This window comes from Strix uralensis, chromosome 1 (genome assembly GCF_047716275.1).
Source record: "Strix uralensis isolate ZFMK-TIS-50842 chromosome 1, bStrUra1, whole genome shotgun sequence".
NCBI classification, from domain to species: Eukaryota; Metazoa; Chordata; class Aves; order Strigiformes; family Strigidae; genus Strix; species Strix uralensis.
Genome location: NC_133972.1, coordinates 120,091,252 through 120,114,070, shown reverse-complemented (window position 1 = coordinate 120,114,070; position 22,819 = coordinate 120,091,252). Strand labels below are relative to the sequence as shown.

Sequence of the window (22,819 nt, the reverse complement as noted above, 5' to 3'; positions counted from 1 at the left end):
TTCTTGCAGCACCCTGGGGTGAAGCACTTCTTGCAGCCAGGATTGCCCAGGACCTCCATCCTTGCCCCCACTGCCACCTCCTAGCTTCAGTTCTCCAAAGCAGGGGAGGACCTTGAGCAGCCCCACCGATAAGAAATGCTGTGGTTTGCAAGGAGGGCAACAGAGAAACAAAGCTGAGGGCTTTATCTGAGCCTGGAACGAGCGGTTTATTCTGTACCGGTGGCTCTGGCAGGGAGAACCAAGGAGCTTGAGGAGCTTTTCACTCATGCCTGAAGGAAAGCCTTACCTATTACCAGTCACTACTTCATTTCCCTACAGCAAGCGATAAATACTCCAAGCTCCTGCTAAATTCTCAAGAAGTTGCCTTTCTCTAACAGACTACACTTGTCATGATGCCTTACCACTCCAGTTCTGGAAGATACCATGCATTTTGCAGACCTGTCATCTTAAATGGTGTTAAATATTACTCTTAGGTACTAATTTTGTATCTCACTAGTAATTTCCTTATTAGGTGTCTAACCAGAGTTCAGAAAGAAATAAAGTTCTAAAAATTCTGACAGAGTAACTTAAAATGGGGTTGCCATACACCACAATTTCAGAATAGTAGGCTAAAGTAAAGTAGGTTATATAAGGTCTTAAAATGAATGCCAAATGCCACCAGAAAGCAGGATTCCTTGCTTGGAAATCTCAAGATGTTTGGCTTCAATGTGCCACTAGTCAGAGAGTGATTTCTGTTCAGCCTACTTCTCAAACTAGTATGTTTTTAAGTAGGAAATAATCCTATTCATCATCTAAACACTTACTCCGAATCCTATTAATGTTTGTGCTACCCCTTCTGAATTTCTGGACAGTTTCTTTCAGGCTCAGCAGACAACTTTTAATTAAGAAATATTTAACCACTAGTATTTTTTAAACAACAGCATGTAAGCAGAAATAATTGCTTATCACATCTACTTTACAAAATCAAAATACAGCCAGTGGAAACCAGATATGAAACACTTGCCTTCGGCTGAACTAGTTTTGTTTAGAGAATGAACAGACAATGCATTTCCTTGGCCGAGACCTTGATTTGTTTGCCAAGTCCCATCCTGCAGCGATTTTTCTTCTTATAACAACATCCCAAGCACAGAGGACACTATCAAGGAAGCAGACTCACAGTTCTGCGCGTTAGGAACAACAGCCCTGGCGTGCCTTGAAAGAAGGTTTTAGTAAACATGTAATTTTAGTAAACATGTAATGTAGTATGTAGTTAATGTATCTATTTTATAACTGCTTGGAAGCTAGAGAAAGACAGGTATCTTATGGCAATTTGTATCTATAACATGATGGCATGTTGCTGCATCATCTATTGCATGCCAGCAATTTTTTATTAAAAAAAAAAAAAAGCACAGCAAGATTTCTTGCAAATCTACAGAGATATTATGGAGATATTAAACAGTTGTATTGATTTCCATAAACTGGTTAGAATAAAGCATAACTACACTGATTGCATTCTTCAAAGCAACATCACAGGATCAGAAGGTCATGGAGCACATGTTCTTTCACACCAGCTACCTTGCCTTCAGATAGAAGAAACACCGGCAAGAGTTTGAAAGCAGTGTTTCAGATGATGGAAAATGCAGGACAGAGGCAAACAGCAAAACGAAGTGCAATAACCAAACTGCTACTGGCTTGACGTGAGGTGATTCAGAACAACAAAAGACGGGGAAAACACAATGATCATGTCTGCATGGCAGATAGGTAAGAACAAAATCAAAGCTGAAGAGGGAGTCAAAAACCAGGCAGAGAGTTTATCTTAATACAGACACTCCTGTTACAGAAGCCACTGGTATCCTTCTGGCCAGTGTAACACAGAAACTACAACTGTCCTGACGCCGTGGGTAACCCCAAAACCACGCCATTTGCCTTATATCAGCAAGAGAAATTTTTATGTCTGTTCCTATAGCACAGCAGTGGGAACTTGGTAAAAATTTAAAAAGAAGAACTTATTTTTATTCTTCAGCTCTGCATCCTTAATTCACTGCCCCCTCAGGATGAGAAAAGGACTGGCTTTACTGCTCCACATTACCATGTTAGTAGAGAAGCTGCAAAGTGCAATACTAATGGTTTATATATGACGTCAGTGTAAGAAAAATAGTTTGGGGTTTGCACAATTAAGAGCAAGTCAAGAAATCTGTGTCACACCACTAGCAAATGAGGATAAAACACTTTCAAACTTTACATGTGAAATTCTGGATTGTTTCGTTTGGCTTTGTAAGAACTGTAGTCAGTGGGTACAGATCAGAAATAACAACCTCAATGCCAACAGTTTGAAGAGAAAGGCAAGCTTTCCATGTAACTTTAGTTATATCAGCATTTCACCATCACAATAATTAATTGCATGACATACTTAGTTACGTGCAAATGCCAGTAGGTACATGGCTTATATAGATAGAAAGACTAACTGAATATATTTAAATATATTGATGAAGGCAGCGGGCGCAGTCTTTGCTCCCTGCCTTGGACAACTGGCTGGGGCAGAAGCATTGTCTTCTGGCTCTTCTTCAACCCATTACAGGCACAAAGGGTTTCCCAAGATCGGAATAAACTAAGACAAATCAACAATTCTCTGGTTCTTGAAGATGTCATTAAATAGGGTGGCATGAGAACTGGTTGTGTGTGATGGTTATCTTTTTTTTACTTTTACCTTTTTCCAAGATATCTACTATAGCCCATTAATATATTATTATAATCTATATAAGGACTAGTGGCATTGAGGACAGGACCGAGCACAGAATGCAAGCCAGTGTCAATACCAGATCTAAACTGTCGTCGAGTCCGTCCACAATCTCTGTTTGCTGCACTTTGCTTGCACCCCTGCAAGTGAGTGTCCAAACCCCAACAGTGTGCTTGTACGATATTAAAGGACCCTCCTAATTTCCATGCCTCAAATTCCAGCTCTAAGCCTGCTAAGAGAAAGCCTGCAAAACTCTTTAATAAATCACAGCAATCAGAGATGGAAATTAGGTCATCTTGCCCACGCCTCCTATCTGAACTTTGAGTTTGCTACCCATACGGTGCTGATGAGTGCTCTGTCTCGGCAACTCCTAAATGATTCAAGTGCTGAGGTTTCTCCTAATTCCCCGAGCAGGCTGTTACACAGTCCAATGAACCTCACCAGCCATACGCTTCTTGCCTACCAGCCTCATCCTCTCCACCCCAGTTTTGTCTCTGTCCCATTTTGTTCTATTCCTAGTTATGGCTCCCTCAACTCCCCCAAAATCTGCTCTTGATGCTACCTCAACCACGAGCCGGCAAAAATTGTTGCTCAGGAAACGTTCTTCTGCCTCTCCTGTAATCCCACTGTAGTGTGCTGCTATTTTTAGGAGGAAAAGGAGGTGGTAAGGGAATGAAAGGCTGCCAGCTCCAGCTGTACAAGAATAATGCTCCAGTACGTGGAAACTACATTACAGTGTTTCCCTTTAAGCACGTATAATTAACCAAAACTTTCAGTCTTCTGGAATGATCCAAAAGAGAGAGACAGAAGAAATGGAAAAAACAAATTCCAGGGTACAAAACCCACCACCTCACTTCACCTTTCAACCCTGCAGCTGGGCCTCTCCTTCCAGGGTCGTTCTCAAGATTTTACATTGCCGTTTGCCTAACGAGCCGCACGGTTAAACCAGCAACATACTGCCATAATAGAAGTGATCAATTAAGAAAATTGCTTACAACAAGAGGTAACTTTGCCTAGCACCAGCCCCTCAGGTAGGAGCAAGACCTGTGTTTTACTCCTGCTTCAAGACAAGGCAACGTGCTGACCTCCGAAAAGGCAGCCACCCATCACCCCCCCAACCTCCCTGGCCAACGCTGGTGCCAGAGCCCCCATGCAGAGGGCTCTGTGCAACCAGTGCCTGGACTACCAAGACCATCCGGTTAAACCAAAGAGACCCTGCTTTTCTGAAAGCACACTTTCACACCTCACACACCATCTTTACCTTTATCAAACCTCATATTTACTGATATGCAAGGTTAAGAACCGCTACTAGGAACAAACCAGAGCTACTAGGTTTTTTGCTGCAAATATTTCCCACAGGCAAGCAGCCATGTTTCCCTCTGTATAGATGTGTATGGCTGTATACTGACTGCAGCGCTGCCGTGGGGCACCCACAGCAATCACATTGTGCTGGGGAGCAGAGGGGCTGAGCATTGTCTGCCCCAACCCTTGCTCTGAAACCGCGGTAATTTAATTGAAAGAAAACAGTGATGAATTCAGCGGACCTGGTGAAGTCATCATCTCCAGGGTCCTTAGAGAGATTACAGCTTCCTGACCTAAACTATGATTTGGCAGGGTCAGATTTTGATACCTCTGTCTAAACCAAATCAAGCCTTGCTTCACAGACAGACTTACCAATCTCTGTGGGAAGACTGGCAGATAAAGATACTCCCTGACGCGAGTCAGGGTGCAAGAACAGGTCTCTCAGTTAGCATAAACATATGTTTCCTAGGTCTGGAAGAGCTTTTTTTTCCTCTTCACAGCCTGTTTGCATTTACTGGCTTATTAAACAAGATTTTATTTGCAGCCAATATGTCCTAGGAAACCAGGAGGTGTTACACATAATTGCCCTCAGATTCATAAGGAGTAAACAAGGTAACCTCCGCCCCCAGGGACTCCTCCTGCTCCACTGCCACCACCAATGTCACATTCCCCAGCTGCCGGGAGCCATGTCACCTCCTGCCACCGGGGAAAGGCTGCTGGGGCATGCTGGCATGTGGCTGCCTCCCAGGATTTACTCACCTCCTCCGCTCCTCCAGTGAGGTGGAAAGCGCTGAGGCTGAGCCACTGCAAGGGATGAAGCTCTGAGGATGAGGAACATGGAGGGATAATCCCAAATCGGGAGGGGGGAGAAGTGGGGCAGGTGCTTCACCACCTTCCTGGGCGATGGGAAGGACAGATGGTGCCAGAGGCTCCTGCCCAGCAGGGTCCTCGCCAAGGAGCCCAAAGGAAGGGCCACCCAGCCAGCGTCCCTAGCCCGGGGAAGGGGATGTGCGGTGGAAGTGACAGGCAACAGTCTGGCTGGGGGAGCAGGACACAACTAAAGAGAAGACCAAAACCACAGGCGTAAGCATGCGGCTTGCTCTGGTCTGACACGGGCTGGAGGCGGGTGTTTTCGCTTCCTCTCTACCATTAACATCCCATCATCCATCCACACGGCTCCAACCAAGAGCCCGCCATGGTCAGCTGTTCCCACCTCAAATACATTCCCCTGCTTGCCACCTGCAGCCCCTCTGGGATCAAAATTCAGTCCCTGTTTTAGGGAAAAAAGCTGCAGTGAAAGCCAAGCAATAGACGCATGCTATACCTTGATAGTTCAGGTTTTAACATAGCCCAAAAACATAAACATCAACCATTCTCCAATCCATGTGGGAGCTTTCTTCTCCCACCTCTAACTCATTAAAGCAGTGCTATGACTCTTCCCTTCTGTCACATTTGTCAGTAAACATACGTTTCATACAAATACATGCACGTGAGCACGTATCCAAAATTGTATCCTGCTTTTTTTCTCTTTACTCTCCCCCCTGCCTCCCAAAATATTTCCTTATATTCACATATGCTTTTCATTAATTCTAGTCCTTTACCCCCCACACACGCTCCAAGTCCCTGGTTTCCACATTCTTCTTTAACCCTCTAAGGACTTTTCTCAGTGGGATCAAACATCTGGTGGGCGATCCTCATGCAGATTTCAGTACTTCTTTTGTTTCTCAGCTCGCCAACAGATCAGTTTTGATAGGTAGTGAAAGAGATTCTCTGTCTGTGGCACACAAAGTATTTCCAAGATATATGAAGGAAAGGGTAAAAATTGAAGTGGCCTATGTAAAAGGGCTATTTTCCCCCTTTTTTTACTTCTATATACTTTTTAAACTTTTATTTATGTGTTACCCTTTCATACACTGCATCCCGTAGGATGCAAACAGATTCATGATTTAGAAGATTATTATCATTTCCTTTTTGCTTTTATTCGCTTTATTCAAGAACAACGAGCTCTGCTGATACAAAGACGACGTAAAAAGTAAAGATTTCTTTTTCCTCCAGAGACGAAAAGCTGACAAATACTCAAATTGCATTGTATCAGTTGCTCAGGAAGGGTGCAGAAGATACTGAGTTTGCTGTCTATACAGCACATTGTCTCAGATTAACTCAGCTGTCCCAAATACTGACCCATTTCTGCTTTTCCACAGCTATTAAGTCCTCGGCAATCCTCCTGAGTTTCCTCTGCACCGATGCTTATGGTGACAACGATTGAGAATGGCAGGGGCAGGAGCAAAGGGCCCATAGGATTTCTCTTACCAAAGCCAAGATAGGTGCTTATGCTCCTCTTCTCCACTACCTGTGCTGTTCATTCTAAGAAATGGAGAACTTTCCAAAGAAAACAAGCATTTCTCTTTGGGTGTTTCTAGCCAGCTAATGTGAGAGGAAGTGCTGTGTGTCCATGTACACGTTTAGACTTCGACCATTCCCGAACCATTAGAAATGGCTAATACTGGAGATTAAAAACTAAGACAAACATGTGACAAAACCTAGAGAATCCATCATCTTTTCAGTAGTTCATCTTGTTTAAAGGCTTCCTTTATGGTACTGATTCAAACTGCTTAGTGATGCTTATTTAAGTCTAGTTCTGGGTAACACTCTTTTACATACTCTATAACTTCTGTACTAAATAAAAACAATCCATCATGATCCTTTGGAATAAACACGTTTTCAGCTTAATTTTCAGCTTAGTTGACAGCAATCATATTTTTCAGTTATACATATGCATTTATTCTCACTTGATTAGAGAGAAATATGTCTGAACAAAACACTTTGAAAATTCAAACTCTGCAGTCGTAACATATTTCCAGTTAAAAACGTGATGAGTAAGATGATAAAACACAATATCCCAGGGTCATGCTATACACACTGAAAACGCACAATCCTGCAGACTCACGAAACAGACCTCCCTGCACAGATCAACCCTTTGTTTCCAAAGCCCAACATACACTGAATGCGCACTGACTGTACACAGATTCTCACCCCAGGATGTATTTCGATGTGATAAAGTCACACAGTTATTAATACTTCCATGTTGAAAATGCTGTACCTCGAGAGATAAAGCTGATGCTTCATCTCATGAGAAACAAGTATTCTTTTATAACTGCTTATAAATGGTTTGATGTTTTCTCTGAGACAACAAGCAGTCATTTACTGGTACATGAGATTTCCATGGAACAAGTCTGAATGTCACCCGCCGTGAATAACACATTTAACACATTTCAAGAACTTTCTGTTAACTCAAGATTATGCCTGAAATACAAAGAAGTGACATTTTATGCATTTAAAAAAATAGCCATGCATAGCCCCCGAGGAATTCACAACCATTACACCAAACAACAAATCTAACAAGTATAAGTGTGAGCATGCTACTTTGGGTCAAACCTACCACCAGTGACCATATCATCTATAAAACCCTTCCAGCCTTCAAAGAAAAACCTGTGAACAGTAATTCTTTTTCATCAAAGAGTAAATATTCAGCAGGTTGCCACTACAGAAAAAAAAAAAAAAAAAGGACCTCACCCTGTTTAATTCAAAAATTACGTAAGTTGTAGCTTCACCTTCACTTGCTCCTTCTCAGAAGAGAGAATAAAACCCCAACTAAAATTAGACCTCTCCAGTTTTGCTGCAGTTCCCCAGCAGACAGACACAGCCCCACCCTGTGAGAAACCCTCAAGGCGGAGGCGGGGGGGGGGGGGGCCTGGGGATGGTGCCACACCCTGATGCTCCCCCACTCCTCCTCCTCCTCCTCCCAAAGGCAAAACCTGCCCACCACAGAAGTGGGCTCCCATCGGATGAGCTCTTGACACGCCTCTGACCAGCTCCTCGGTCATAGGGGTAAACCTTTGGGGAGAAAAGGCCATCAGCTGCATCACTGATGGAGGGATGCGACTGCGTGCAATTAGTCTGGGGAGAGGCCAGGCTGTACCGGTCTGATTAAATAAAACCAATGTATTTTTAATGCTTCCTGTTGTGTTTCGTGTTCTCTGCTGCAGCGTGCAGGTCTGCAGCACGCTGACGGTTCAAGCTGCGCCGTAAGGAATAAACTTCCAGTGGCTCTTACTCTAATGCGGTGCTCTTGGGCTCTCTTCTCCCCTGATTGCCATGCAGGTCTCATCCTCACGTTCGAGCTGAAACTTTCCAGCCCAAGGAGACCAGCATAGCAGCATTCGCCTGTATTACATTATGCATGTACACACACACAGGTGCAGCAAGAGCCGTGAATTTAACCACATCAGTGATGCAGCACAATGATCTTGACCTTTTAATACTCTATGAAAGGACCGTTCTCAATAGATTTAAAGCATACACCCGATCGCATCCAACCAAGATTTACTCGTCAAAAACTTACATAGTTTACTCATATTCTCATCTTCTATGAGACTCAGTTATACTTTTTTTCTCCATACAAATCTGACAACTTTCTATGGACACAGACAAATGCTGACAACATTAAAACTAAAATGAAAGAGGTATCATTCAGCTTGCCACACTAAAAAGATGAACGCACGTGGGACGCACCTAACCCAGAGCTTTTTTTTTTTTTTGCAGGCCTCTCACTTGCAATCATTTTGACAGAAAAGTCTTCAAACATCATAGGTACTTTCCCTTTGACTTACAAGCAACGTGCATGTTGACTTGAGGAAATACATGCCATCTCTGCCTCAAACACAAGCACACATGGGAAGAACAGCATTCAGAGTGATATAACCACCTTTACCAAATGCCTTCCTCCTCAAGCTCAGCCCCAGGGGAAATAAAAATAAAAAAAGAAATCAAGAAACTGCAAGGCCAGATTTGCTATACTTCGCTATTGCATATATCGTAAGAGTGCGAGTTTTCATGCTTCTCAGTACGTATGATAAAGTTTCAACTCTGAATGAAAAATAAAACCTAAAAAGATAAAATACTATTTCCCCCACTCCTCCAGCCCCTCTGTGGTCAACCACGTGCAAAGGGCCGCAGCCGGGGTGCGAGAGGATGGGACCCGCACAGCCCTGCTGCCGCCCACCCACTCGCGTTCTCTACTCCCGTTTCCCCACAGACCTGGCCGAGTACCGCCACTTCCACGCCGCGCTCCGCGGGGACACGGGCGGGGGGGCAGCGCCCGGGCCACCGCCGCTCCCGCGCACCTGGGAGCCCGCGCCGAGGCAGGGGGGCAGGCAGGGGGTGCAGGGAGCCCCACGCGCGGTTCCTCCCGCGGGCGGCCCTGGCAGCTCCCAGGCCCCTCGCTGCCGGCCGGGGCCGTGAGGCGGGGGCCGTGGGGGGGGGCGGCGCGGCGCTGCCACTGCAGCGGTCCGGGGCTGCGATGTGCTCCGTACATAACCACACCCACCGCATTGCAGAAGCCACGGAAGGGGGGGGGGGGAACACACACGACACGGCGGGGGGGCACACCAGTGTGTATGTGTGTCCCCTCACTGCAAGGCCCAGCTACCCCCTGCACCTCCCAGGCGCTGTGCCCGCCCCCCCCCCAAGGTGAGCGGGGCAGCGGGGGGACCTCGGGGTGCCCCCGACCGAGCCAGGCGCCCCCCCGCCGTGCCTCAGCCGCCTACATAAGTTTCCCACAGAAATGCGTATCGCCCTAAAAAAAAAAAAAAAAATAAAATTAAATAGCAACCCCACACCCTCCTCGGCACAGCTGCGGCGGGAGCAGCCGTATGTCCGCCCCCCCACCCCCCAACCCGGCTCGGCCGGGCCGCACCGAGCTCCCGGCGCCCCCCCGGGCATCCCGGCCTCACGCACACGCCGCCCCCCCCCCTGCGACTGCTAACTTAAAAAATGGCTCCGAGGAAAGAGGTTTATATAGAAATATAAATACATATACACTGAAAAGAAAGAAAAAAAAAAGGGGGGTGGAGGGGATGTAATCTGCCCGCGCCTCCCCCCTCCCCTCCACGGGCATATCCTCCGCTTCCCCGAGGACGCTGCACGCACCGGGGGCGGGAGCGGCGGGAAGGTACCTCCGGGGGCGGCGGGAGCGGCGGGGGCGCCCGGCGGCGGCGGCACCGGGGCTGCTCCCGGCGGCGGCGGCGGCGGCCACGGCCACGCGTCAGCAGCGGCAGCGCAGCCCGGCTCTGCCCAGAGCGAGCCTCCGCCGCTTCCCAGCAAATCAGGGCTGCGGAGGCTCCTCCGGAGAGAGGGAGGGAAAAAGGAGAGGGAGGGGGGCGGGGGGGGGGGGTAAGAAAGCAAAAAAAAAAAAAAGAAGAGAGGGGAAGAAAAAAGAAAGAAGGAAAAAAAATTAGCGCACGCCGCGGAGAACGGCAAAAGCCTGCTGCCGGCAGGTTTCTGGAGCCAGTCCCCCGCGCCTGCTGCCGCGGGGCGAGAGCGGGGCGCCGAGGGGGGGGTCCCCGGGCACACAGCGGGGAGGGCACCCCCCGCCCGGCACCGGGGTCCCCACCTGCGTCCGTATGGATCCGGCCGGGGTTTGGCTCAGCTACATGAGTTCTTCTTCTCTCGAGGCAGATGAGTTTAGCTGCTGCAGTTGCAACCAAACCGTAGCGATGAAGAGACTCCCTGGGAACTTAAACGCAGCGAGCTGGGTGCTGGCAAGGTCTGGCTTTGATTTACACATCGGGTTTTTGCTGAGGGGGGGAGGGGGGTACCAGCCTTTTCAATTTTAATTTCCAGTGATAAACCACACGCTCTTAAAATCTGGACCCTATTTCACTCAACCACATCACCAAAACAGAGAAAAATATAGGTCCTGCCACACATCAGCTCCCGATCCAGAAAGGGCAACGTAAAACTGAAAATGACTTTGGAGTTTTCACTACAATACAGACCACAACATGCCACACGTCAGAAAGCATCAAAAATCCCTAGCGCTTACAGAAGCCGTTTGGGAGGGGATGATCCCACTTGCACCACTTCATTTTGGTAAACACGTAGCTCCTCTCAGAAGAGCACGTAAGTGAGCTCTCCACTAACTACACGCATACGAGCAGCCTGTCGGATCCGAGACTCTGCCGCACCACGGCGCTCAGAGGCATTGCTCGTGCGCTTCTTGGGGGGACCAGCAGCAGTTGAACTTGATCTTTCTCCAGGGGGTAACTGGCTGTGGAGGGGGCAGCGATGGCTGGCTATGGCAGAGCCACGGACTGACGTGTTCTCATGCTGCACCCTCAGTCCTGTTGCAACACAGTGGATGAATTAGGCTTATTCTCTCTTTAGATAGTGTATTCTGATAGCTCCCAAAAATGGTAGAGATCCAAATTATATTCAGGCCTCTGACATGAATGGGGGAGAGGAAGATCTGTAATTAGCAGCATCTCTGTGGGATTTAAGAAGAGAAAGAGGTTTTGACAGACGTACCTTTCCCAGATCCGCAAAACTGCGCTGCTCTGTATTTAGTGTAGAATCATAGCAAGACACGCACCCCTCCCCTTCACCTGCTATGCAGGAGTGCTCTTTGGCAGATCTGGCACACCGTAACGTGCCCAAGGAGAGAGACTTCAAAAGGAAAATGCGTGCCATCAACTAAGAGAGGGCATACCTCTAGTCATGCAGTTGAGATAAAAAGACTTGTATACTCTTCTCCACCAGGAGCTCTGGAAGCCATCATGAATCACAAGCAAATGGACTTGACAGCTAAGACACGTTAGAGTTAACAAGGTCTGATTTGGGGGAAAAAATAAAAGCAGCAAAGTAAGAAAAGGACTGAGTTGGCCTGAATCAAAATGAGTCTCAAAAGCAAGCTAGGAGAGTTACAAAATATTATTTGAAAAACAATGCACAATTCACCAGCTCAACCTTTTGCAGCTCTCGTACTGCCCGTTACAGAGGAAGGTGTTGACACTGCTTTTAAGCAGAGATAACACCGCCGGAGTATTAGCGCTTCACAGCAACACACGTTGTCCTTGAGCAGTACCGCAGGCAGATTTGCCCCACAGTTACAATATACTCTGTGGTCCCTTTTGACGATATACTGCATATATAATAGCATCTTTCATCCGAGGATCTAGAAGGCTTTCAGCACACTGATTTAACCTCAAAACATCAAGTGGTATTAACAGGCTGTTCCTACAAGCAGGAAGCCTTTGCAACAGATATGAGGTAGCTTTTACCTCCAGGCTACCAATATGGGCCTAAGTTTCAGAGTTCTCAACACTCACAGTATTTTTTTCTTTTTCATTTTCAAATGTTACTTTCTAATTCCAAAGTGGTCTAGTTGGCCAGCTTGCCTTGACTTCTGTTAGATGGGAATTCCATGGCAGTTTAGGTTTTCATGAGTCAGCAGTTTTTAACTATTATTTAAAAAAACCCCTGTTCTTCCAGTAATTTATAGCAAGCCTGAATCCATACTCATCTCACAGAGGTTGGAAACATGAATAATCCCCCTGCACTTCACTGGAGTTACCTCAGTGTCCATTTACATGAAAGGAAGCTCGGATGACAAGTCCAGGCAGCACTAGAAGACACTGATCTCCTGCCCTGCTACAGGACAATAGTTTTATTTTTGCTATTTTCTTGCTTTTCTGGAGGTGGTGCTTCAGACCTCGATGTCAGGAGCAAATGAGTGTAATGGTCCCATTTGAGCTTCCATTTGTCTCAGCTCCCAGCGCACGCCCTGCGAGCAGCCAGACGCACAGCCCCTGCTGCCCACCACCAAGAAATTTCTAACTCCTGCATTCTGCTCATTTAAAAACAGCTCCAGCTTGGACAGGATGCCACACACTCACGCTTGCCCTGAACACACAGCCTTTGAACCCTTCACATCCTGCTGCTCTAGCCACAAGCTCCCCGCGTGCCACTACCCACGCACCATCCCCTCTCCGTTCTGGTGACTGCAGAAAACCTCTCCCAGCCTGCTCCTGCCAGGTCATCCCCTTTCCTCTTCCCATATCCAGCACACCCCATTCTCCATCCCCACCCAGTCCCTTCCCTCCTCCCTCATTACCACCACACCTCTTGGCCAAGGGTCTCCCAACCCTCTGTTCCTCCTTTGCCCTTACAAGAGGTATCTCTTCATCTTCCTCCCCTCCAAAGCAGTTTCCTTCCCCTTGTGCCATATACCTCCCTGCATTTTCTCCAGGCCACGATCCTCCATTTCCTACCCATGCAAGGAGCTAGATGCACATCCAAACTGCCTCTGTGCAGCAGAGGAGGACGGCACATAGCTATTGAGATGCCAGGACCCAACTGTATGAGCAATAGTCAGTCACCCAGGAGGTCAGCGCTAAGCTGGGGAAATGGGTGAAACAGGCGGCAAGCTCTGCCCTCCATTTCCTTTTCTATCCATCCATCATTTTTGGTTTTCCAGTTTCTCCCCTTCAGTGAACACATGCCACTTGCTTGGGAAAGCCCTGCAAAGGGAGGGAGGAAGGAAAGGAGTTGTTCCTGACATGAAAAGGCAAGGAGTAATAAAAGCAAAGACAGCCTCTGACATAAAGCAGGTAAATTAGAGGTGGGAAGGAAAAGGTGCCAACACACGGCACCCCTCCTTCCCCATGGGGTACCAGTCAGAGTAGAGCAGCTGTAAGGAAAATGGGCCCATGCAGAGTATTTGGCCACAACAAGGGCTTTTTTTTATAGAAGAGAGGAATGGGGAGACACGCGATCTCTGCCAGGAAAGGATGAATAGGCAACCCTGGAAGAGCAGGGACAAGGATTATTGCCCAGCCCTGGGAACTGCTGCCTAAAACATTCTTGTGATTCCCTAATTGATTGGACATGGCATTCAAAATAGCACATTACAGAAAAGCAAGACACAAAAATGCTATCAAACTCAGCAAAAGGCTGTCTCAAGCCCAGCCAACGATGAATTAGCTGGGTACAGCACTTGGAAAAATGGCAAATACTGTAAAAGTAGTAGCATTATTACAGCATTATTAAGAAGATATTTCTTAGCAGACAGCAGCTTGGCACTATCTGTCTAGACGGGTAGATGGGTTTGGAGTCAAATGGATGATTTTTTTTTTTTTTTTTTTATTATTACCGTATCCACTTCCATTTATTAAAAGCAAACTGTTCTGCCCATGACTCATGCAGCTTAGCTTTCTGCATGGCAATGAAACAAAATTCTCATAATTAAGAGCGATCACTGTGAGACAGCAGATGAAGGTAAGATTTAGAAATCAGAGCAAATCTTCTATTTCTGTCTTCCCTCACTGCAAACATAATGCCCACAGACCTCTAACTGGCCAATATTACCATCGCCTTCAAATATGTAAGCAGTAAACCTTCAGGTGAGACAACCCTTAGTGCAACTCAGTGATACAGCAGGTCAGATTTATTCTTGACACGGGTTTATTGACCTCAGTGCAGGGATTTATTTGGTCTGCTGTTCGAAGTAAATTGCACTCTGCCAGTCAGTGCCAAATCTACCCTGTTTTAAGACTACTGAAAGAACAATCAGTAAATTTGGCCCCAGTGCCTCTGCAACTGAAATCCTGTCTATAGAAGATTTACTGCAATTAATTCAGCACTGGCCTTTGCCACTTTCGTATCTGTAGCCGCTTTCTGACTGAGAGCATTAACTGGATTATCAAGTGATTACCTCCTGCTGCAGTTCTCCAGCCTCCATTATGAACCAAAGGTAACCAAATTTTATGGATCTAAGATGCTTTGGGATGTACCTGAGGCTGTGCCCAAAACAAACAAGAATTAGTTTTCAAACAGAGTAATACACTGAAGCTTTTTATCTCAGGGTTTTAATTTTTAATTTATTTTGTCTATGCATAATCATTAATATGGTTTAACTGTGCTCTGATTTAATATACACTGACTATTGGAAACAGAAAATACAGAAGATATGCAATATGCAGGTATCACAAATTTATTCTGATTTAAGTAGGGTTCCTAAACAGCCTAACAATGAGGGAGGCAAGGACAACTCTCATTTTCTATCGGCAGCTCTAGGACTGAGAGCATCCTAGATTGAGACCACCTTCTACTGAGGTCAACACAGACCCTTCTCCTTTACTGGTGTGGCTTCTGTTGAGTCCATCTATTTCAGCCCATGAAATTCTGGCTTTTTGCCCTCATTCCCACAGTGCATGCTGTTTTGCCCTACTTGTGAGGTGTTAAACAGGAAAGCAGACACCTTCCTTCTCCCTTTTCCATGCCATTAAACGCAGTCTCGCATTTTAGTTACAAAACTACCTTTAGCTCTTCTATGGTTTCTTTTCATGAAGCATCTAATTCAGAGAAGGATTTAAGCAGGAGTTTACCTTGAGCATAAGCTAAAATCTCACTGACTCCAAGGAGAATCAGTGCTCATATTTATTAAGTACTATCAGAAATAGAAATGCCATCCTGAATCATAACTGCCTCTACAAATCTCTTCTTAAGATACCTTTTCCTCATGACACCTATAATGAAACGACTCTCAGTGGCCAGGTTAACAGGCATAGCCCCCCAACTGCTTTTAAATCATTTGTCTTCATAAACTGCAAAATTTACCAGGGAGGGAAGGCACTTTAATGACTGTTTGCATAGCACCCAACACAGTTCACCTCTCATCTTAATGAAGGTTAATAGCAATTAAGGGAAGCGCTAGCAGGTTCTAACTTAAAGTGTAATGAATAACTATGCTTATGCTTAATATAATACTAAGGTGTTATTAAGAAAAGGTAAGAAGTCCTGCTCAAGAAGGAACACATTTATCCTATATCTGTATTGTCCTACAGTTATGCATTCTAAGATGTCACAGGTTGTTTTCTTTAATGGTTAAAAGACTAGTTCCAAGGATGCCTTAGAATTAAAACATTTCTGACCTGGCATGTCTTAAGAGGAATTTTAGGTTTCTTGGCTGTCTTTCCTGTCAAACTATCCCTCTCCATTTTTATTCTCTCAGAGTGCCAGAAGAGTAGAAAACCCAGATCCGATGTTTGACAATAAGTAAACTTTACTCACAGAAAGGGAAAGGGCTGGTGGTTTTAATCTACCAAATATGCTTGTTGAAGAAAAGAACAAGAAAGCAAAACCTCAAATATACAGTGCAATTTCTCTGTCTCTAGTTAGAAAAGTGCACATTTGTTCCCAGTATTCCGGCTCCTCTTGCTCTTACTTCTTTCCTCGCACACTACTTTAACAGCAGAAGTGGCTGCTCTTCACAGCCAAGGGCACGGGTCTGTGCCCAGGCTTCGCCTGGTCGCTCCAAGCCCACCTGGCCAGACGTAGCCCTTGCTCCTTGCAGCCTCTCCCCGTCCCGCAGTCTGCCACACTTTCCCAGCCAGTTTAAAGGTCTGCATTATCAACAGGAGAAAAGTCTCCATCTTTACTCCCATTTGGCTGCTCCTTGCCACCTCTGTCCTGCCTCCTTCAAGCCACTGCAAGCACTTATTGATGGCATGGGAAAAAGCAGGCAAACCCACCCCAGTTAAAACTAAAGAGGGAGAAGACAATAAACCTGATTGATTCCTCACCATGCTTCCCCGTGACATCTTATCAATATGAGACTGAAAAGTGGGCGGTGTGGTGTGACAGGGGAAGTGGGGATGACAGCAGAGTCACACCACCACCTCTTTCTGCAGCCACACCAGCCTGTGCCAGCGTCAGACTGTAGTGTTGGCCACCAGCCTTTATTTATGTGAGCGACTGCTCAGAGTGATATCCCTAATCTTCAGCCCCTGCCTGACCGGGCTCCCAGGGACCAGCCCACCTCCAGCTAACAGAGGGCCTCTGCGCACAGCCAGGAGCCCCTCCACCTTATGTTTATAGCTGCTCAGACACTTTCAAAAAGCACTACCTTTTAAAAAAATGCTCTAATTCAGTTTACAGTTTCTCATGTTCAGTTGATGGGACACTGCCAGCAAAACTGAGTTGAAGGTAGTGAGAAAAGAAGAAACCCATACCTTCCCTCTGCTTTGACAGCTCCCTCCCCCTGCAACTCACACTCAGTGTCAGTACTCATGGAGAAACATTGGGGGGTACCAATCCAGGCTCCTCGTGTCTTTCCCTGGGCAAATACACTAACATACCTTAAAGGCAGGTGCTCTGTGTGCACCCAGCATATTGTATCCTGGGATAGAAAAGTAGCAGTGTCACACTCTACTGGTTTCTTTCTAACTGAAATGCGGCTACTTGCTAACTGGACACGGACCTGCAAAACACCCTGGGGGATCGGGGTTTGCATCTCTGAAGAGTAATACTCTTAGTATCATGAAAATGTTACTGTTACATTAAAAGTGAGATAAAAACCCCAAACCATCATCTTCACCGCACAGCTTTAAACTAAACAAATTTCACTCACCCAAAGGACAAATGATACATATTTGTCCCCTAGGCACTGAAAAATACCCAAGAAAGGCATCTCAGCCTCTCGCCCTTTTGAAAAGCTTTTTACACTTTGCAAATAACGAGTATCACGAGCAGCCTCTCACAGTGCAAATGTTTAATTTACCACACATCCCCTGAACCAGTAATTTTAGGACCGGGCTTGCTCGGTTGCCACCGGGTTGCTCCCAGTCAGCCTGTGTGCAAACATCTGTCTGGCTGCTCCCGGAGAGATGCACGCACAGCCCGAAGTTGCCAAGCAACATTCTCGATGCCTTAAGCATCAGGCCAACTCTCCTGCTTTAAAGAAAGTTACTAGGAAAAAAGACCGATAGGGAAGCACAAGCTTACATAAGGACCCTGCATTTAGAAGAGGTGTTCTGTCTCTTTCCCAGAAAATTTCTGGGCGCACAATTTGTTCTTGGTCGTAAAATAAATGTAGCAATTCCTGTCATCGCCTCCAAAAAAAAAAAATAATCTGTGTGCTGGGGTTTCTAAGGTTCAAATTGAAATCTAAACAAAGATTTTGATGAAAGATTAGTTTTCTGGGTGACAAACTATACCGCCTTCACATCCCTTACACAAATCCAGGAACAAGCAAATACTGATTCAGTGTATCTGAGGGCCAATGCAGTGCCACTGATCACAGTTAAAGGTAAGCACATCTCAGTGGTTACAAACAAAATACAAAAACACTATATTTACAAAAAGCCCATGAAGAGATCCAGGCCGCGTCGTCTCCCACATCTGAACCCATTTTGCTCGACTGTCAGTCAAGTTATTTCCAAGGTCCTCTTTAATGTACCAATCGACGCAGCCGAACACCTACACTTTTCAAGGTTTTAATGCTAGCTCCTCTCCCAAAACAAAGTGACAAACAGAAAAAGCGGGACTGGAATCTCTGTTGTAAGGTAAAATCATGTTAATAGTGTCAGGGCTTACAAACTGTGCTGGTCCTGTTTCTCAACTTGCCCGGAGGACTCTGAGACCATGGTGACTGATCACATCACTTTGCACTTTGGTATCTTGACCCATGAAGCTGCTTAGGAAAAATTTGCAATTGCCATTGCACCTATTAACACATACATACCATGAACTATCAGTGCTCTTAACAAAAGTAACCAGACCTCATAGTATTTGGAATTTCACTGATGCTTGAGGTGCCAGGCAAGTGCAATAAGGCTGTAAAAGGAGTATTTTCAACTTAAGACTTTCTTTGCTCCTGACACATGACTGCAGAAATAATGAAAGCCACAAACATTTTCTCAAAGGAAAAATATGGTGGCATTGATACACATTGCATTTAAATGAATATGCAGCACACAGTTGTTTCCTCTGCAATGGCAAAAAAATTCTATTATTCAATTATTTTGGAATAAAACGTCCTCAAACTCTCCAGTTCTGACTTCAGTGTTGAATCAGTTTCTGGAGGTTTGGGCCATTTTACTGCTTTTCATACAGCACCTAATCTATAGTCTAAGAGTTATTTTAAGTGGAAGAAAGAAACGAAAAAGAAACATAAGCAAACCAGACAACTGAACTCATAAAAGAGCCTTCAGAGGGTTTGGATTACTTCAATGAGTTGCTCTCCTATGTTTCTTTCACATTTTGGGGAGAAAAGTTGGAAAGAGGAAAATTAACTATGGGAAAGGTTGTGTTTCTAAGATTGTATTACTGCTCCTTATCCTCTACGCTCCATCCTTACCACCACCAAGCCCAGTGCTCCGAATATCTGTTTAGATATTTCTGTCAGGCAAGAGAGACCATATGCAGTAGCTATATGCACGCTGACAGGCAGCACTGCACATGCTGATCGTCTATCACAACATATGCTTCGATTAGTCCAACAGGCTACCTGCCTGCTACGGCCACGCAGGACATTTAATGGCTGAGCTCATGCCAAAGCAAAACATTTCTCTTAGAAAGGCAAGGTTTGCCTCTAGACTCTTCTAGACCATCATGGTCACACCACCATCATTTTTTATTTCTCTTACCACTACACAGGGTGGATTTGAATATGTAGCATCAAAGATGCTGTAGTAGTGTCTTGTGGTATAGAGCCTCCACGTCTTTCCCTACAACACCCACCCTCTGCTTTGAATTAAAAATACAAATTCCTGTGTTATTTTCCTTTTTGGGGGATTCTGCCACTCTTTGAAGGAACCTGAAAGTGATTATACAGATAAATGATGAAACCTGAGCTCTTGTTCTCATATTCCACCCAAGTGAAAAGGCAGGAGATATAGCAGCTTATTCTTGGAAAACTCAGCCTCAAGTTTTCACCACAACTGTGGTGACATATTTCTCGGGGTGCAAGAGTGCCAAACCCTTCAGACAGCAAGATCATTTTTGCATAGTATTCTGAAATGAGCTTCAAACAAAAAGTGTTTTCATGTCATCAGTAAGTTCCTCACTGGCAGGTTTTGGTTTTGTTTCCCCTGTTTTTAATGAGCAGCAATTAATAATAGTAACAATTTTTTTAAAAAACACCCTATAGTAAACATTTCTTAGAATAACATGACAAAAAGGCTACCCTTTGAGAGAAAAATTTTCAATACTCCACAACTCCCATGAAATCAAATACTCTTGACATATATCCACTATTATGATTAAAGTAAGGAATTCTGAAGGTAAACTTCCCAACGATTAACTTAGAAAGTAAAACAAAGCGAAATTTTCTTTTTCTGTAATTGAGTGGGATCTTGAAATTCACATGAACTGTAATATCTCCTGCAAAGCCTGCATCACCGATGTGGACATTTCATTCACTTACCTTCTTCAAAGCCTCTGTAAAGCTAAAATTATGTTCCCTATTATTTATCAATTTTATTTAGACTAATCAAATAAAATTTTTACTTTGCAATTTCCCAGACATCACATTATGTGGTGTGTCTAAAGTTTGTATAGAATTCATCAGTCAATGAACTTAGCAGAGCAGAGCAACGTTCACCAGGCAATTACAACATCTGGAAAGCTTGCCATAAAACAGCAGTTATCATGCATTAGATACACGCAAACTGAGCTATTCTGGCAGGATTACGTAGCATGTTACATCTTATTCTCTTATCTTTTAGGTCCTTAATACCCTCAGCTTCTGTACTGGGAGTACAGCAACTGCTCTTAACCACTTCTTGTAATCTTTTTTAGTGTCTGAAACCTATAAAACACTTTCATTGTCAAAATCAAAAGCACGAGTGATGGCTACTTGGAGAAGATAGGATGCAAAGCAATAGGGCTTTCATGGTACTCTGTTCAAACTTCACTAATTTGCAGTGTAAACATTTTTGATGTATAATATGGATGAAGTAACTCTCTCTCTCTAAAAGAAATACGTGTTTATATCACTTTGCTTGGTTAAATGAAAACTTCAAAATACATTGGCCTGCACTGCATTAGCTGAAAGAAGAAAGCCACTACCAAAGATTCTCCGTTCAAAATTTGTCTTTGGAGTTGTATAAACTACCTGAAAACAGAATTAAGATTTCCAGAAAGAAAAGAAAAAAAAGAATTGTTTGGTTTTCCTTATTTACAAAAGAAGGAAGCGATGAAAAATAAGAAAATTTTTGAAACATCTACAGCAGTTGTTTACCAAGTATAATACTTTGAAGTTAAGGATAAAGAATGTTTTGGGTACAATTTCCTTAGCCCACAGAAAGTAGTTATAGCTATACTTAAGACAATCCCAAATATTTGAGAGTTTTACATATGGGGAACAACTGTACACTGCGTGCACAGAGATGACACATCTGAAGTGGAACGCGAGAGAGAAACAACAGTTGCTCACAACCGCAGAGCTGACATCGAGCTTGGACAACCCCACGGAGCACCTCCACCTTCTGGGCCACCTGCAGTGCAAACGCATCTCCACAACTGCAACGCTCAACAGCAAGAGGGCTGGAGAGATGAAGCACACACACATCTTGAGTACCTGAGCAAACACATGCCTGAATGAGACTCCCAGTGATACCAGGATCACTTTGCAGGAAGCCTGTATTTTCAGTACGGGGAAGTGGTCAACCTGGCTCATTATGAAGGACCGACCAATAACGAATCCGACCTGCAAAACCTAGGTTCTGTGGAATAGATGAGCTGCAAATGCCTACTAGCGGAGGGGACTAAAACCAGACTGAAATTCTTGCAATGTAGCAGTAATATAACTGTCAGTTCTATTGTATATTCTCTTCCCCAAATTTCTGATGTTCCTATGCCTGTTTCTATACCAGGTTCTCTTTATATACATATATCTCGGGAAATAAAAACTACCAGGTCTTTCTGAGAGTTTCAATTCCCCCTTCTTCCTCCCACCCACATCTTTACATCTCCTGGCTTTGCTTAGGCCTCATGGCTCCAAACAGCGGTAAAATAACTTGCGGAAGGGAAGCAGGGTGTTGTAACAGTCTGCTACTAGAATAAGAAAACTAAACATGGAAAGGAGAGGTGGTATGAATCATGCTGAGTCGTGCGACATTTCCTAACTAACAAAAAAATAAAATTTTTAAAAATTTTTAGTTAATAACAGCAACTCAGCTTTGTGTAACTCAGACTCCCCAGTGGACAACCAGTATAAACTATTTGGACCTGCTCTTATCCAGGCTTCTTATATCTCTATAGACTATAATTTTCTGTACTTTTTGAGGTCTTCACTGTACTGCAATAAAGTTTACTTTCTAGCACAAAAGAAACTCAAACTAATCACATGCATGAGAATGAGAAAAAAAAAAATACAGACATTCTGTCCAAGTGTTCATCATTACATTGTGAATGCACCAACCTATTTTAACATCTATTATGTTTTCTAGTAAATTATTTTAGGAGGTGCTATCCTCAAGTATCCTATAAGTAATAGAAGGATTTTCATGACCAGAGTCAGACCAAACAGTTTGCTTAAATGAGCAGGTTTAAAAGTTGATTTGAAAGTGGCACTGAACTTGAGCACGTTGGCGAGGGGAAAGGAGGGAGTAGGCAGGAACAGCCCTCCTTCCTCCATACCCATTTCCTCATGCATATTCTGCTCCCAGGCAGCATCTGATAACCATAGCAGATTTCAGAAGACCACTTCTTTGCCTGCACAGTTGTGTTGTTTATAAAACTAAGAATTAAAGCAGCATTATAAAACATGCAAATAAACAGTCTCTCTGCCTTTCTGCACACAGGTTATTCGTGGGTGCTATTGAAAGGCCTTATCTTGACACATTCTTTTCCAACCAAACCATTGAGAAGCAACAGAGGCTTTCTAAATGTCTGTTTGAAAATCTTATCACTCACTCAACAAGAGCCTGAAACAGACTATCAGGAGTCCTGGAGAGTACAGCAGAGGTGGAAAAAAATAAAATCAGTTTTATCTATAATATCTGCCACAGTAGTTTTCCATAAGTAAAAATGATACTCCCCACAGCAACAGACAGGTCTAATCTCAACAGCTCAGTGAGTGAAGTCCTGGAGCATTGAAAAGGATGGGAAAACTCATTAGTTTAATGATGCAACAGTGTCCCTGCCCTGTGTGGTCTGATATTCTTGGTGGTCAAGCAGTTG

At 44.6% G+C, this 22,819-nt stretch overlaps 1 protein-coding gene across 16 annotated transcripts in view; it reads right to left on the bottom strand.

Annotated features, from left to right (window-relative positions):
- The window catches only part of EPB41L3 (erythrocyte membrane protein band 4.1 like 3), a 96,992-nt gene extending 86,896 nt beyond the window's left edge, over positions 1–10,096 (bottom strand). For 8 of the 16 annotated variants that reach the window (XM_074878677.1, XM_074878694.1, XM_074878707.1 and 5 more), the window contains exon 1: positions 10,007–10,095. The gene's annotated coding sequence lies outside the window, so the exon portion shown is untranslated. Of the gene's footprint in view, positions 1–9,115; positions 9,273–10,006 lie in introns of those variants that run through there. The other 8 variants (XM_074878715.1, XM_074878722.1, XM_074878720.1 and 5 more) reach the window with 4 other exon arrangements.
- Between the last annotated feature and the right edge of the window lie 12,723 nt (positions 10,097–22,819).